We start from the raw sequence: 17323 nt of genomic DNA, 5'->3' as shown, positions 1-17323 counted from the left end.
TCCGCTGGTACCAGAATGCTTTCCTACACCACAAGCAGGCAGGCATCTTCCTTAAAAAGATTGACATGCAGCACAGACTCAAAACCTATCAAAAACTTGTGGAATCACTTGGCTCCTTCCTGCACTTACTCAATGTACAGTCGATACTAATTTATTTTAAATATCATTCTCAGTCTTTTCGCAAAAATACTTCTGTGTTTCCTGGGGCCACCTTGCTAAGATACATCACTCATCAAATAAGAATTTTTAAGGAAATGACACCTAGAGAAGATAGAAAACAACTGATGCTGACAAACTGCAGTGGGAGTTTAAAAGCTCTGAAAAAGGCAGTGCCTTCTAAAACTGCTTTTCACCTTAGCAGCAGCCAAGGAAACAACTTGAGGTTCAGATTAATTCCTTCCACTGCCTCTGCTGGGAAGGAAAAGTAAGGGCTCCAAATATTTTGCATAGTGAAACAGCATGCACATGTTATGGCCCAAGACTAGGACCTTAACACAAAACAGCTCTTATCTGACCACTGGGAGAGTGGATTATCAGAATCTGTTGGTCAATTTCTCTGTCAGATGTGGGCTATAAAAATCAGTTATCAAGGCAAACACTCATTTAGAACTGATCCCAAAATAGATATATTTGCTATGGCCAGTTTTTTCTATAATTCCATTTTATTTAAAATTAAATTTAGTTCAATTGTTTGCAAGTGCATTCTGAAAGCAGGCAGTATTTTGCATAAACCACAAAGAAAGATAGCACATGTACTTCTTGTTTGCAAAGCCTCCTGTATAGCAGGGGGTGTGCATCTAAAACAGTGTTCTTTCCTCTCTCCTCTTTGGTAGCTCTGTTTCACATCTTCATGGTGCCTATAGCTTGTGAATTACTGTTTTTCCTTTGTTTAAAATAATAAAGTTGGGTTATCAGGTGAAAGCAGATGCTGAAACTAGATTCTCTAATTATCACAGAAAATGGATCCATACATATTTATGACTTTATCAGGTAATAACAGGTACTGAATATTTATCCCCCCAGCCACAATGTCTACACATTACAAATTTATGACTGCATGGTATCTACTGTGCAGCCATCTTCCAACAGTCTCAAATGGACAAGTCTCACTTACCTCTCCTGGGCTTGTGATGTTTCTTTTGTTTTCACCACCTTGAGCTTGTGTAACCACAACTGACCATGCCATTGTGATGCCCTCCAAAAACACATAAGTATTAATACCCACCAAATTTCAGGTTTTGCTGCCAAAGACCTGTGTATGTCAGGAGGTTAATAAACACACTAACTCAAAGCATTAAACAGGCAAATGATGGTTCCAAATCAAATGGAGACATTTTCCAGGTTATCTTGAGATATAGCACTCCAAGCATCTCATGAATTCCCCATGATGATGGCCTGAGATGAAATCCCCATAGCACACTATGAAATCCAAAGCTTTCTGTCTCTGGATAAGTATAGGATTATTTATGTTTCAGCGAATGTAAAAATAGTTTTGTCCTTCCTTACTGAAAGGAGAAACCTCACAATATGAAACATTGTGCAGGTATGTAAGCTAACACTTTATAAACAACTGGAAGTATGCTATGCACATACATTCTTGCTTAATCATAATCATAGAGTACAACACATGTAATACGCAACAGCTTAAGTTTCTGTTACCATGATTTCACATAGCACACTGCCTTTGCTAACACACAACATATATGAGGTCACTGAAAAAAACTGATCCCAAAATTCCAAGTCAGGAAATTGCTTATGTAGGAGGTTGATGGGGCAAAGAAGACAGAAAGCATTTAAGGTAAAGTATTTGACATTTGACATCCTGCTCTTGACACCTTCATAGTCTCACTGCCTTTCAACCCAAACCAACACCAAGGGTCTTCTGACAATTTCAGCCCTGTGTCACAAATGGATAAACTGTTCTGAGTGCAGTGACTCTATTAAAGCCTAGATTGCTATGTCTTTGTGCCCTTTGATCCTTTATTGCTTGCCTTTTGCTTCCTTTTTTTTCCCCTCTACCTCTTCATGTCACTTCAGTGGGGACGAACTAGCACATTCTGCAGCTGGGAGCTGTAAATCTGCGGAGTAACTGACATATCTGTGCTGATTAGCCAGCTGGCTACCACGAGACAACAAACAGTCAAGCTTTGTGTGCCTTCCTTTTGTTGCAATGCTTCTGTTCCCATTTGTTACCAGTAGCTTCAGTTTTACCAAACAAGCATTCAGGCTGAAATTCTCTTGAAAGTGAAACTGTCTGTGTTCCTGTTTTGATGTTGCACCTGTACAGCTCCATCTGAAGGTACAGGAGCTGGGCTTTCAGCTTCCCCAAAACATTTAGCACTTGTTAAACTGTTCAGCCACAATTTTGATGTATCCTTATAACTGAATTGTTTCAGAAATGTAAAATGGGAAAATGTATCACTTCACAAGATGTTGTGTAAATAAATTCTTTGTGTGTGTGAGAAGGACAGTCTAGTGATGGAAAAAGTAAGAAATACCTGGTTTTGTCTTCAAAGCATAGTTTGAACAAGCCTAATAAATCAGGAAAGAGTCATTCACAGAACTATGAGATAAGAAGAAGGTTGGGGCTGCTCAGCCTGGAGAAGAGAAGGCTGCGTGGAGACCTCATAGCAGCCTTCAAGTATCTGAAGGGGGCCCACAGGGATGCTGGGCAAGGACTCCTCATTAGGGACTGTAGTGACAGGACAAGGGGTAACAGGTTCAAACTTAAAACAGGGGAAGTTTAGATTGAATATAAGGAAGAAGTTCTTTACTGTAAGGGTGGTGAGGTACTAGAATGGGTTGCCCAGAGAAGCTGTGGTTGCCCCATTCCTGGCGGTGTTCAAGGCCAGGTTGGACAGAGCCTTGGTTGAAATGGTTTAGTGTGAGGTGTCCCTGCCCATGGCAGGGGGGTTGGAACTAGATGATCTTAAGGTCCTTTCCAACCCTAACTGTTCTATGATTCTATGATTCTATTTTTGTTCTTGTAAGCCAGGAGTCTTTGGAAAAATAAAATGAGTAAATGAGTAAATAATTAAAGACTAAATTATGTTAGCATGGAGTATTTGTTTCCTGTTCCTAATGGAAACATTTTCCACATCATTTCAGCAAAGGCTGGCAATATCTGAAAACGGGCAAGCTAAACTGGCAGGCAACAAATAGCCTCAGCCACCAGAGAGAAACAAAGGGAAATCATTAACACAGCCACCTTTAGAATTTTTTTAAATGCATTCATTCTCACTTGGCACCATGAGCTGTCTTTCCTATTGTAAAGAAAAGGTGAGTTCCTATTGAGAGTGAAAAACTCACTCATAGTCAAAAATGAATGACAGCTTTCTATCCCTATGCTCTGGTTGCAAAAATAAAGCCCTCAGTTAATTAAATAGCATAAAAGCTTCCACAAAAAGCCTTCTTTGCACAGTATCCATTCCTCTAAAACCCCATGTTCTTTCTTTTCTCTAGAAAGTAAGAAAAAAATTAAACCAGCTTTAAAGTGTCTAGAAAAACATAGAAATATGCTCAAAATGCAACCATATAGCCAGTCATTTCTCTGTCTCAGGGCTTTCACTTGTCCTTTAGTCCAGGAGACAGTATTCCAGGTTTTCTAAATCAGGATTTTTCAGTAGTGGATTAGGATTTTCCCTTCAGAAAATTAAAAGGGCATTCTCGTCTAAAGAGCATTTATTGATTCTCACCTGTTATCCTAATCTCTGTTCAAAATCCATTCTCTTGCATTATGTTACAGTACAGAAATCCTTGGTTTTCCCCCAGTAATATAGCATCTCAGCTTTTGGAAAATTCACAAAGTGATTATGTGTGCATACTTAATTGTGAAGATCATCAGCCTTACAGAGATTACCAGTGCTACAGTATTCCGAACTCCACACTGGGATTAACAAGACATCTTTTTGAACTGAACAAGGCAACCCTGTGAATCAGCTCAGCGTCCTTCTGCAGTCTACCACTTTCAAAATACCAAACCATCTGCTTCTTCTAGACTTATAAATTGTATTTAGCAAAGAGAAATGTGACATTTTTTGCAGTGCATTAGATATCATGAAAAGGCAATTACAATAGACTTTTTAATTATTCAGGACACAAGCACTCTTGAATGCAGGTATAGAGAAAGAGAACTCTACTGTGAAATGACAGCATTATAAAACCAAAGGTAAAAATGGCAAGCCCAGTTGTTTTCATACTTACACAATGGGCATTGATGGCTTTTCCTCTTTTAAATCTGATTAAAATGTCTCATTTCCATAAAGAAAAATGGACAAATGTTAGAAAACATATGACTGTCCCACCAACAGATACATGCAGTTCTTTTTGATTTCACATGGCTATTCCTGTCCTATAGTACAAAACAGGTTGCTAATAAAGAGAATAAAGTTTGTTCATATTTGAATAATAGAACTTTAAGCTTTGAAGCAAAATGGAGAGATCGACCTTTTGTTGTTGAATGTCAAAGTTATTTGCTCAAATCGAAGCTGATACATAAATGTCATCTTCATAATATGACAGCAGCAAACAAGCTGATATAATAAATTAGAGTTGTCTTATTATCATCAGTAACAATAGTTATTTTATTCAAGCTAGTGTAGAGCTGCTCTAAAAATGTGTTCAATGTAAAAGGGGATGAGGCTTGTTTCAGTCAATGGGTGCTCAATCTTTTCTTACAAAGACAGCTTGGGGAGCGTAATGTTTTCATTTTATGCATAACAACCTCCTATTAGAGCAAGCAGAAAGTCACAGAACTGCATCCGGGACTAATTTCAGACCGAAAGGTACAGATGTGGCCGAAATCTCTAAAAGCAATATTCCCCAAAGCTGAACACTAATTTTCAGAAAGTCAGATCTTGAGGGCCACAGAAGATAAGAATGATTTTACCCTCTACCAACAGGTGATGTTCTGAGGAGTACATTCTGTTTCACAGATTGCATGTTTTTCAATAAGGAGTCATTTCATAAAATATGTAACGACATGACAGTCAGGGTAACATTTAGGAAGAGCTTTATGATTTCCATACCCTGTCCTAATGCTGTAAATTGCAATACATAAAAGTGCACCATCATGTCATGCACCGTTTAAAATTCTGCAGTAATATTTTTCTTATTCATGTACATAACCCAGTGTTTTTATTATTAATGGCCATGTTAAAATGCTAATAACTAAAGCTTAGAGATTAAATATGCATGTTGGTACATGAAGATATCATTAAAACCAATCCACTTATAAGATGTCATATAACTTGTGGCTTCGTGTTTTATACAAGCTCTTGGCAGAGTAATTAAAGAACAATCAAGCCTTTCTCACTAATTAACATTGTCAGCATGTCTGTATGATATGTAAAATATGATAATGAGCTGAGAACTTTCAGCATTTGGGATGACTTTTGTTTTTTCTCTCTCCTGGAAGGGATTTAAAAAAGAAACATCTGAAAGCAGAGTCATCATTATAGTTACTGGAGATCAAAGAACGATAATGACTGGAACAAGAGGTTAGAAATCAAGAGGCATTAATTTATCTTCCTCATTATGTTAAGTGAATCCATTTTGTCAAAGAAAAACGATGATTTTGAGCATCAATGTAAAATTTTTCAACCTAGTTTGAAATTATGAACTCTGAACATCTGTATTTACTTCTCTGCTCTGATACATTTATGGCAATAGCCTGTCTTTTCACATCTTTTTAACTTAATTCGGACTGAAAGCCCAGAGAGCCGTTAATATGGGCTAAGTATCTTTAATCAAGACACTTGAGTACTTTCCAGTAAAGATTTTTTTTTTCCATACAATTAAGATGTATCAGCAAAGACCTTCTAATGAGAACATGAAGCTTTGGTAAACTTTTGTTAAGTCACAAACGGGTTTCCATCAGACACTATCTTAAGTTTTTACAATCTTCCCATGCATTATCCAGGTTCCCAGATTTGGTCTATTATTCTGAAATAACTTCAGGAGGCAAACTAACCCATTATTGGAAATCTACAGGCTTTCAAGTTGCCTCCTCCCAAAGAAGGGCAGATCAAGGGAAGCGAACAGCAGTTGGGATCCCAAGACTACCAACATTTTGAAGACTTTCTGTGCAGTCTGCCTGGCTGTCTGGCACAGCATCAGAAGTCTATGTCCTGTTTCAGCTTCAAACAGAACTTGGCTTCCAGCTTTTCAGATGCTTATGTATCTAAGTATCTGAGGTTTACCAAACCTCAAGATCAGAGCCCCAAGCCAGGAACTCCTTGAAATAAAGAAACAAGCAATTCAGGAAAAGAACAGAGAGATGGATGAATATGAAATATGCCTCTAGCAACCTCTTATGTTCTGACATGTTTCATTTCAGTTTCCAGTGCAAAGGGAAGTATAAACACTGTTCTTTCCTGACATGACCAGAGAATGAACGCTGCCATGTGGGAAAGAAGAAAATGGAAAACCATGATCCCTCCTCCCTATGGTGTCTGAAAACTAAAATGACACCAAATATTTGCATCTCATCAAGAGCAACAAACAATATCTCCACTGTCACTGGGCACTTTTGGAAGCTACTGCATTTCAAGAAAACACTTGTGTGTGAGTGGTAAAACTCAACATATAAATTGCAACACTTTGGCCTTCAGTATATCACAGAGGTAACACAGGTCCATAATTTTAATGGCAGTGCACTGCGGCAGCACAAGTAACACAGAGAGTCTTAAAATAATTAGCAATTTGCCATTATGAAGGCAGATTTACTCTCAAAAGTCTCTCCTTTTATTATATTTAGCTGTGAGAAAAGGTTTTACATTCTTCACGCATTCTTTCCTGTGGTTTACATTATTATTTTCTAGATGCATAACGCTTTATTTACTCTACTTTATAGCCCAGAGGCCTTTTTGCAGTTTCTTCTTTCAATGTACTTTGCAGAAAAGCCACTAGGATAGATCTATGGGGCTTTTTTCCAGACAATTAACACTGATTGTACTACCTTTGAAGATAAACAACTTTTCTTTTATGTTTAAATCATGTTCTTTACCACAGACACAAACAACTGTAAAACCAGATAATCAAACATTCCTCCACTAGGGTTATAATTTTGCTTTACTCAGGAGGGTAAGCTCTGGGGTTTTCTTCTAATATTTGGACTGCACATGCAACCTAATTTGGGTAACTGAGTGAGTTGTAACTCTAATTATGTATCTCTAAGAACTACTAGGCTATGAAATCATGTTACAGAAGCATAGATATATGAAATGTAGTGCATTTCCTGAAGCGATATTCTAGAATTAGTTGCATCCAAATTAAACACATGGGACATTTTGTCTATTATTCTCTAAAGAATGTGAATGACTAATCAACAAGCTAAATAACAAATGGATGTACAGCAAGATCAGAACAAGCCCTGCTAAAATTACTGTGTGATAGTAGTCATAAATTATCTCTCAAAGTGGCAGGTAAGTCTCAGTGTAGGACCCACTGCCAATTCACTGAACTCAGTAGTGTTTCTTAGGGAGTAGTTTTGAGACAAACTGTACTGCACTTCCAGATTCAGAAAGCTTCTGTGGTAAGCTTAAAACATCAAATATCTACAAGGAGAAAGGGAAGTGGGGGACAAAAAAGACCATATGGCAAGTAAAGTTCGTGTAACTCAGGAACTCTCAAGCATCTTCAATCCATCATGTCTTGACTGCTGGGTACCATCACACATACTTCATAATAGTTCTTGTCATACTGCAGTCCCTTATTTCACAATGTTGAGTATCTGAAACTGTCATAAAAAGCAATACAGATCTTTCTATTCCCTGTGCTAGAATACCCAGACTGTTAAAAGCAAAAGATCTCCTAACAATTGGCCATATTACAATACTATGGCCAATTTACAATAATAGGTAAATGTGAGTCATATTTTTCCTTAGACAGATAGAGGACTGTGAGGGCAATTCATGGTTTACTGCACTGCTACTACACACATTTGCTGAGGGCCTTGTGAAAATGTTAGAAATTGCAGCTGAAGAAGGGCAGGGTATTGTTTTTTTGCAGGATTAGTTCTTCCAGTCCTAGGATTTAGGCAGGTAGGACCAAATTTTCAAGCCTGTCAAAACTTTTATTATGTCAAAACAAATGCCTAGTATAAAAATCTTTTAAGTTCCTGAATTTTTGTTAATTTTAAAATAAACTAAGAATGTAGGAAAGCAGTAGATGCAATGTGGAAAGTTCCTGACATTTTTTTGGAGAAGAAGTATAGTATCTACTGAATGAGGCAAGCATCCAAAGAAGTTGAGACTGGATAATGTGGAGGGAATAAGAAATGAAGCTTCACAGAAAACACATTACATATAAAGAACTGAGCAGATGTCTTTAACAAATGCTTGTCATCTAGCCTTCAGTGTAAGAAAGGCAAGGGTCTTTTTACAAACAAAAGCAAGTAGCTAAGCCTTTACAGGTAAACATCAGTGTCAATTCAATTTAGATCACTGATGACACATCTAACTCACAGCATTGCTTCACTGTGACACGCAGGGAGGAAAACGAGCTTGCAGAGGCAAAGTTCACTTTCTGAATTCTTTTCATACTGCTAATTTGCTTTAAAAATTGATTCGCACTTCAATTGTTAGTGTCCTGTGTCCTATTTGTATACAAATCTTGTGAGACCCTACTTGACACAATATTAATTTTCCTCACAATACTACATTCATTTCCATTTAGGCTTCTGAAGAGCTTTCATCTTCTACATGGGCAGCATTCCCCAAAGTGCAAATGTTGTAATAGCTACAAAAAAAGCAGCAACTCTTACCTACCTGTCAAAAACCTGGCACCAGGACTGGTAGTTACTAATTTGCAAGGTCTAAACATTATTCCCAAGAGCACCTTTACTACCTGCCCAGAGAACATATTAAAGCCTTGAAAAATTCAACTATCCATCAAAACCTGCAGCTTGACAAGTTTGAAATCTGAACACACACTACTTTGCATAGCTGGATGACAAGATAAAATGAATTTTTCCTTTTCACTGTCATTAGTATATACAAATGCAAGTACTGAAAAGGAGTACTTAAAATGGAAAAGTAACAAATCCCTGCAAAATCTGCCATCCTAAAAAGCCATGGCACTAATTCTATTCTGTCTGCGTTCCATAAGAGTAAATGCCTGAATAGGTGCTGTTGAATTCCTTTTTCTAAATGAATATAGCAAATCATCTAAAGACTCCAGGGTTTGTTTTTTCCATTATTAAAGAGTCAGATAGATACATAGGCAATTTAATTATGTCAGTAAAAGGAGTGTGCATTTTCAAGCATAAAGAGAAAAATTTAGATCATTATCTTTTCAAATCACTTTCTTGTTTCAGAAATGCTTCTAAATGCCAAATATAAGCCCATATTGTTCTAATCAGTTGCTTTAAGTTGATTATATGGTCAAATATTACTTACTTAAATGAGATAATGGCTATGAGATTAATCTAAAGCGAAGCAAAATAGCATACATCAGAAAACAAAGGGCTGTGACATGACTGCATGTCACCAGGGCAATAAAATCAAGAGGAAAAAAACATGTATCACTAGAGGTTTGCCAATGGGAGTGAAAGTTAAATTAGAGATAATTTAATGAAATATTTATTACTAACTGCAAGATATGGCTTTTGTATTTTCCAATATGAGGCTCTTTTGAAAGGTGTATTGATTAAACCATGTGCATTATCACACTCACATTCATTGCAAACTCAACTAGCTTACTGAAGTTTTTATACAGTTATAAAGACCTTACATTTTTTTATAGTTATGGTACTGAAGGGGGCCTACAAGGATGCTGGGGAGGGACTCTTCGTTAGGGACTGTAGTGATAGGACAAGGGGTAATGGGTTCAAACTTAAAAAGGGGAAGTTTAGATTGGATACAAGGAGGAAGTTCTTTACTATAAGGCTGGTGAGGTACTGGAATGGGTTGCCCAAGGAAGTTGTGAATGCTACGTCTCTGGTGGTGTCCAACACAGGTTGGACAGAGCTTTGGGTGACATGGTTTAGTGTGAGATGTCCCTGCCCATGGCAGGAACTAGATGATCTTAAAGTCCTTTCCAACCCTAACTATTCTGTGATTCTGTGATACACCCTTGAATGTGTTTTATTTATAAATGTGAAGCTTTAGTGCCTTACATGCAAAAAATGTCACCAAGGAAAGGAAAACATACCAAAGCATATTGCCAACATTTACAGTAGAGTTTAGTTTAGTACAAATGAAGTGTTTGGCAAGTAGTATTTTATGTGTATTTTATATGTAATAAGAGTTATATTGATTCAGTAGCTGGTGTAAATGCCTTTTATTTTAGCAAAGCTCATGTTCGCTTCCCCAAGATCCCCATAGACTGTTTTCCATCACACACAAGAGCCAGCTTCTGACATTTTTTCTATTTACATACTTCTACAAACAGGGGTGGATTTGTTAAAGACATGAGAAGGACACAGGCGTATTAAGACCCTCATCACTGCAGTATCTAAGCACCATACCAGCTGAATGTATTTATGCTTAAAGGACATTTGTGCTGCTCTTCAGCATTTAAATGTGACCTGAGACACAGTGAGCTGAATAAATGCCTCTTTCCAATTTGCATTGCTGCTACATATTTTTTTTTAGGAATAATACAAATCAAGGATATATTGGAATCCATTTTTTTTTGCTTCTCAATATAAAATACCCCTCTGTGTTTAAGATGGAAAGCCTCAAAATGTGGTAATAAGCTGGGCTGTGATCAGAATGGGTTCTCAGTAAACTAAAAAAAATTGAAAGTTTTCTCAACAAGAATTTATTTTAAACTTTGCCTCACTTCAAGTTTTAGGCTGCCTGACTTCAATATGCAGGTCAGGGCACCCATTCACTTCTGTTTACAGCTCACTCGTCTGTACAAACCGGTAATGTTTTTTTCCCAAACCAGAGCACAATAATGCCTATCTGCTTGGCAGCACATGGGTGACTAAAAGACCTTTCTTTATGACCAGTACATGACTCTGCAAACTAGCTGCTACATGATTTGATGGAGACCAAAGCCCTGGGGTTGCCCCTTTGTTTATATCAAACATAAATCAGAATCCAAACCCTCCTTCTTTAGGCAGACCAGCTATAGATGTACGTTTACTTTTGCTTGGTCTTTCTGGTAAATTTTTCCACACTCTGACAGCCAGCCCAACATGCGGTAGTTTCTGGAATTCAGGTTTGGATTCACATATTTGAAGTCTAAAGAGGATCTTCAGTTCCTCTTTTCAGATCTGGATGCCTAAATATTTTACTTTTTTTGTCCTCAGTGACATAGCAAAGAACACAATGAACATGTGGAGTGAATTTGGAGGTACAGGTAGTAATTACCGCATCTTAGCCTTGCCTTTAACATGCGGTCATTTTCCTGCTTTTACATTGAACTCTGACCATCTCACTGCCTTGTGTAGGCTTTTCTTCTTTTGTTTTGGTTTTGGCTTTTTTTTTTCCTAATGAACTACTGTACAGCTCAATTAAGGTGAGTATAATCAAGTACTTGCTGGCAAAATTAATAGTTTGTGGCCTGATTTTATAAACAGCCACAAAGGGAGGTCTCAGGTTAGAACGCTGTTGTTGATATAAAAGTGTTCTATTAATAAAGCATTAAATAAAATGAGCTCATGTTTAAACAACTATATATTCCTGAATAAGTCAGCAATAACCGACAACAACATTGGTCTGGGAACCTTTCCGAGTAAATCCCTCAAGAAATATCACCTAGATTAGTTATTTTTACTCATGAATAGCAGTAAAAAATTAGGACACCTCATCGGGCAATGAAGATGCAGTGTTTTAATCACTTTCACCCATGACAAAGCATGACAAATTCCCTAGTGTTGCTTGCATTTAAAGAGATATCTGTTGATGGGTATGAATCCATACTCTTTCACCATATTAGCACTGTTTGTATGGTAAAGTTAATTATCCTAATATCTGATAACATTGGGCACTGAAGAAACATGGAAACTGTCTATAAGACAGTATATAAAGAACAACAAAATTGGAAACAGCTGGGCTCTGCCTAACATGTACTGCAGAGATTGGGGAAGCAGGGGGGACACATGTAGATGTTTATGTGAAATCTTCAGGGAGCTCCTCCAAAGTGGGAAAGCAGTGCAGGAAAACTGCCACAGTGCTTGTTTGAAAATTTGGCAAGCAGATGATGGATGGATGATAAAAAGAAAACTTCTATGCAGAACAAGAGAAAACACTAAGAGCTGCAAAACTTAAATAATCAACTTGTGTTTGAGGCGACAAAGAACCAGACAAATGCATTGGGAAAGAGGTCAGAGGTTTGGAGGACACTGAACACAATCTAGCTGAAGGTTGGAGTCCAGGCCTGTAGCAGAATTCTTCACGAATATTGCTGTGGCAAAAACACATTCACCAAAACTGAAGAAAATATATGAGTGATGAGGTCCAGGAGACTTGAAACCTTGTGGATATCTTGGAAAGGGGATAACCTAAGGTACATCTCTACAATATTTTGCAAGCAGAAAAGAATGATCCATGCTGTCATTAATGAGGAACAAGTTTGAGAATACTTCTGCAAACCAGACATAGGAATCCATTGGCCTGATGAGTTGCTCTCACAAGGCCTTTAGGAGATGATGTCACTGCAAAGCTACTCTCAATTACCTTTGAGTAATCAAGGCATTTGGGAGAGATGCTGAAGGACAGGAGGAGTTCCATCTTCAAAAAGGGGCAAGAAGGAGAACCCAGAGGACTACAGGCTGGTCAGATTTACCTCAGTCCCTAGGAGCAACTAGAAACCAGAGGTCTCTTTCAACCTCAACTGTTCTGTGAGTCTGTGAAGTCAAAAGAATTTCACGAAAGAACAGGTATATTATCTGAGGCATAGCACTACACTTCTAAGACATGATCAACTCAACTTCGATTCAGATAAAACTGAAAACAGCTGCCTGAAAAATACTGTATAGGTTACACTGAAAAAGTTGTGAGGTTAAGTATAACCTCAGTACCAAAAATATACCACACATACCTCTACACTTTAAAAATGTCATGTGACAGCATAATAACATATAACAAATATTCTAAAATAAAGGCACATTTTGCTGAATTCATTTTTCTTCTCTTTCTAGCATATTTAGAAGTGTGCTCCTGGAAAATATTATTAAAATCAAACTGAATTCATTACATTCCGGGTGGTGTGTAAGACAATATGATTAAATGAAACCTCTGTACTAATTACCTCCTGAATGCATTCTGCTACGTACCATGTTTCATCAGGTTTGAAAGGCTTTAGTCTAGAACTCTGAATGTCATTTGGAAAGGCGAAATTTTAACTTTATCTATTTGTAAGTTCATTTATTCAGCCTACATTCCCAATTGTGCTAATTAATACACCAAGGCAAAAAAAATTGTTTTTGTGTCTTACACAAATGCCTGAGGTAATGAAAAAGTTTCTCAGCACAAACAAGAACAAAAAGATCTATTAATTTTCTTCTACAGCCTTTAAAAAAATATTCAGCTGTAACAAGAAGTATAATTTTTAATTACATTTCCTGAAGTTTTTTAGTATTTCTAAATAGCTCCAAAGATCCAACAAATTATAATACTTATCTATATACTTGCATCTTAACCTTTTTTGCCACATTTCTGCTGCTTTCTTGGCATCTCAGGGCATTAATCAACAAATTTTCTCACTGAAAATGTCTGTCATGCATAGTTGCTTGCTTTTCTCATCTTGACCCATTCTTTGCATAATTTTAAATGTCTTCTGATGTGCTCCAGTATAGGTTCAAAATCTGTATTCATTTACAGAATATAATTTTATTATATTTCTGCTTCACAGTGAATACCTGCAGAGCGATAGGACTAGGTTAAAGATGAAACACTACTTGGTTTTTTAAAACATCATTGTTCAGGGAGGAATATAAACCCAAGGTTCTTTACAAAGACAGAATAAGAGAAGACTTTGAATTTGTGAAGTACCACTGTATTATGGAACTGAAACACAGATTTATAATGTAATTGTATTAACAGATGGGGTTCAGTGATCTGGATCTGTGTGTTGCTGATCTTCAAATTTCGAAACTCTCTGCTACTTCTTAGATACAAACATTGTCTTCCAAAAGCTAGGTTTCATAGATATCATGCTACCTACTCTACATTTTGCTGTAAAACTTCCACTTAGCTGTAAAGGTTTAACAGATCTTTAATAGAAGTTATGTGGCACAGAGCCTAGCAGGTGAACAGCAGTGACTCAAGAGTGCTAGTATCCTCTCGTGCTGGATTCATAATGAGTTATAATATAACCTATTCATGTTCATAACATCCTCACAGTATTCTTTTTTTACTAAGGCTCATTACTTATTGGCCAACATCCTCTTTTTTTTTCCCCCCCCAGACTCAGGATACAGTGATTTTGGTATAACCATCTGTTTTCTTTATTTTGAAATATGCTCCCATCTGGATACTTCTTGCTTCTTGTGCTGGAGATGTTTAATTCTATTTCTCAGGTATTATTTATCTTTTCTTTGGTATTTCTCATTGTGCAAGGGTGGCATGGCTGGCAAAAGAGCCTTGAGCAGCATTTGCCTTGCATTTGGTTTACGTTCATGTGGCACTATCAGGCAGTATGGACTGAACAGGTAAGACCAGGCCAATCCAGCTTCCTGACATCTATGGAAAAATTAGTAGGCAATGCAGCAAAACAGAGGTATCTACCTATTCACACTCAGCTAGTGGGAATAAGCAAGAGCAGGAGACTGAGAAAGACCCCAGTCACTGGTTTCACCATTGTATTATTACTGGTACAGTGTACAGAGGCAGATATAAGGAGATTACAAGATTCAGAGAAAAAGTTGTAATTGAGAGATATAACCTCTGAGGCATGATGTCTCCTATGGTTACTCAGATTTTCCTTGTTAAATGTGACTTTTTACTCATGCTCATATTGAAAATCTAAATCTAGTCCTAAAACCCCTATATTTGTTCTTGTATACTTGGTATTTTAACCTTTGACTTATCTCCAAATGTGGTTTGATGTGGATGAACAAATGGGATCTCTGATCACAGCTTAATCTACCTCCTTGAATTTGTACATTCTTTTGCCTCCAACCTATTGACAGAAGAACTGGATCAGAATCAGGAGTCTGCTGCTCACTGCACCATCACCCAAGAGACTACTGTGACCTGGTTCTTCTTTCATCCCATAATATCCCCAGGCTGGAAGGACGACATCACACCTCTCTGAAGTGGTGATGGTGTAATCCCATAGGGAGAAAATACTCCATCACTTAGTTTTCAGAACAGTATCAGTGGAACTGCTGACTTCCCACAGCCAAGTGTTCCAGAGGAACCCCTCTCAAACAGCTAGACTAGTCATCTCTGGACTGATTTAGTTCCTGGGTTTAGCCTCTTCTAAGCAAGGTATATAATAGCAAGACTACCAGCTAAGACAGAGACATTATTACCATCCATACCCAAACTGAATAGTTGACTTTCTGGTGATCTGAAGATTGGCTTTTGGGAAAATCATCAAGGAGGTGGCCCCATGTAATACCCAGTATTCAGGTAAGTAGCCTACATAATCCAAAATCGAACTTCAGACCCTTCAGGACCACCACACAATGCCATTTCAGCCAGCCCAAGCCTTCAGTCGTACTGCCCTCACCCTAAGTCAGTGCGCATATCAACAGTTCTCACAGCTGGGTGATCAGCACCAAGACACTGGTTCTGGGCCATAGTATTCCTGTTGTAATTCTCAGACGATGGCATGGCTGTGCTTGAGGAAGTGGAACAGATCTTCCATAACCTCCAGCATGGAAGAGAGGAGTTATCACACTTTGGGCTAATGTAGCAATGTAAAGGGATAACCTTTTCTAGCTAGGGCCATCCTGTTCCAGACCAGAAATTTACCTCCCATCTGTTGTTGCTGACACATATTGGCCTTATCAGTTTATGAGGCCTTCTTTGCAAATAAGCTTTGATAGACATCCTTTTTTTTTTTTTTTTCCCCTCAGCAAGTCTGCATATTCCTCCTTGGGAACTCAACCTACTCACAGACTGGATTTTTCCAGAGCTTTCTCCTCTTCCTAGTCTTCTGCCAGTACTTTAATCTGCAGAAGGGTCCCTCTACAGCTTTAGATTTCTTATTGCTGCCAGAGTTTTCTTCCCTGCTATACAGGGCTTATAGATCCATCACTCCACAAAATTGTAATTTTACTGTAGACTGCATTAATCTACTTTGCTTATGAAGATGTCAAGATCTATAACATCTATTATTTTTCTCTCTTTTACTAGACCAATTATTATGTCAATGAAGAAAAACAGATGGATTTTTCAAGAACAAATCAATGCTGGCTTTTACTTACTTTCCAGATATTTGTACATTTCTTTATAATTTGTTCAAGTATCTTTTAAGTTAACAAAAAAGGAAGACTGGTTCATAATTTCCAGAAACCTCTAACATTCGCTCCATCTGACCCCCAAGATCAGAGAGAAGTTCTACACAACAGCTTAGTTTTTTCAGATGTCACCTACTCTCCACCAGCTCCCCAGAATAATTACTAGAGGTTTTGGCAAGTTCTTTAAGTACACCAGAGTGAATTTCATAAGGCTTTGCTAACTTGACGTCATTTTATCTAAATGGTCTTTCCCTGTTGGAGCCTACACTCCTCCTCGTTGAAACGATCATACTAATCTGCAGATCACTATTAGCCTTATTTTAATCCATCCAGACAGGTGCATTAAAAAAAATAATAAAAAATCATTGAATACTACAGTCTTTCTTCTGCACTTCATTTTTCATTCTCTTTCCTTTTTAACTAATGGGCATCCCCTTTGCACTCATATAGACTTCTTGCCTTTCTTAATAGCTGTAATCTGTATATTACCTACTTCCATAGGCTACTCCTTTAAATTCACACCTTAATTACACATTAATGTTTATTTAATAATTTTATTCTTCGTATATATACATTACTGATTAGCTGCAGATACCATAGGGAATATTTAGATATGGTTTTCAGCTTAATGGAAAGATTAATTCCTTAAGAAGATGGGCAAAAGCTTTGAATCTTTTCTTAGACCTCACTGTCTTCTATCACCCCAGATCTGTGTGTGTTAATACACTCCAGGAAAAGGGCCCATACTGAGAATTACTAGATAAACACTTCCTTTTTCATCCACAGTGAAACAGCTTATATTTCAAACCTGATTGATAATGTCGGGTTTTTTATATATATCTTGGTTCTTTTGATAATTACACCCTGCATTCCTGAGCTGCTTTCTTATCTCCCTTAATATTTATTCCCTAAAGGTCCTGCACAACAATTTCCTAAATAATTAATGCATTCTACAGTCCT

The 17323-nt window shown here is 37.5% G+C and overlaps 1 protein-coding gene across 1 annotated transcript in view; it reads left to right on the top strand.

The window, feature by feature from the left end:
• ANXA10 (annexin A10) overlaps positions 1-17323 on the top strand; it is a 194301-nt gene that overhangs the window by 5511 nt on the left and 171467 nt on the right. The gene's annotated exons all lie outside the window — the stretch shown is intronic.

Source organism: Melopsittacus undulatus, chromosome 7, assembly GCF_012275295.1.
Source record: "Melopsittacus undulatus isolate bMelUnd1 chromosome 7, bMelUnd1.mat.Z, whole genome shotgun sequence".
In the NCBI taxonomy this organism is placed as follows: Eukaryota; Metazoa; Chordata; class Aves; order Psittaciformes; family Psittaculidae; genus Melopsittacus; species Melopsittacus undulatus.
Note: the sequence above shows the minus strand (reverse complement) of the source record. Positions and strands in the feature narration are given on the sequence as shown.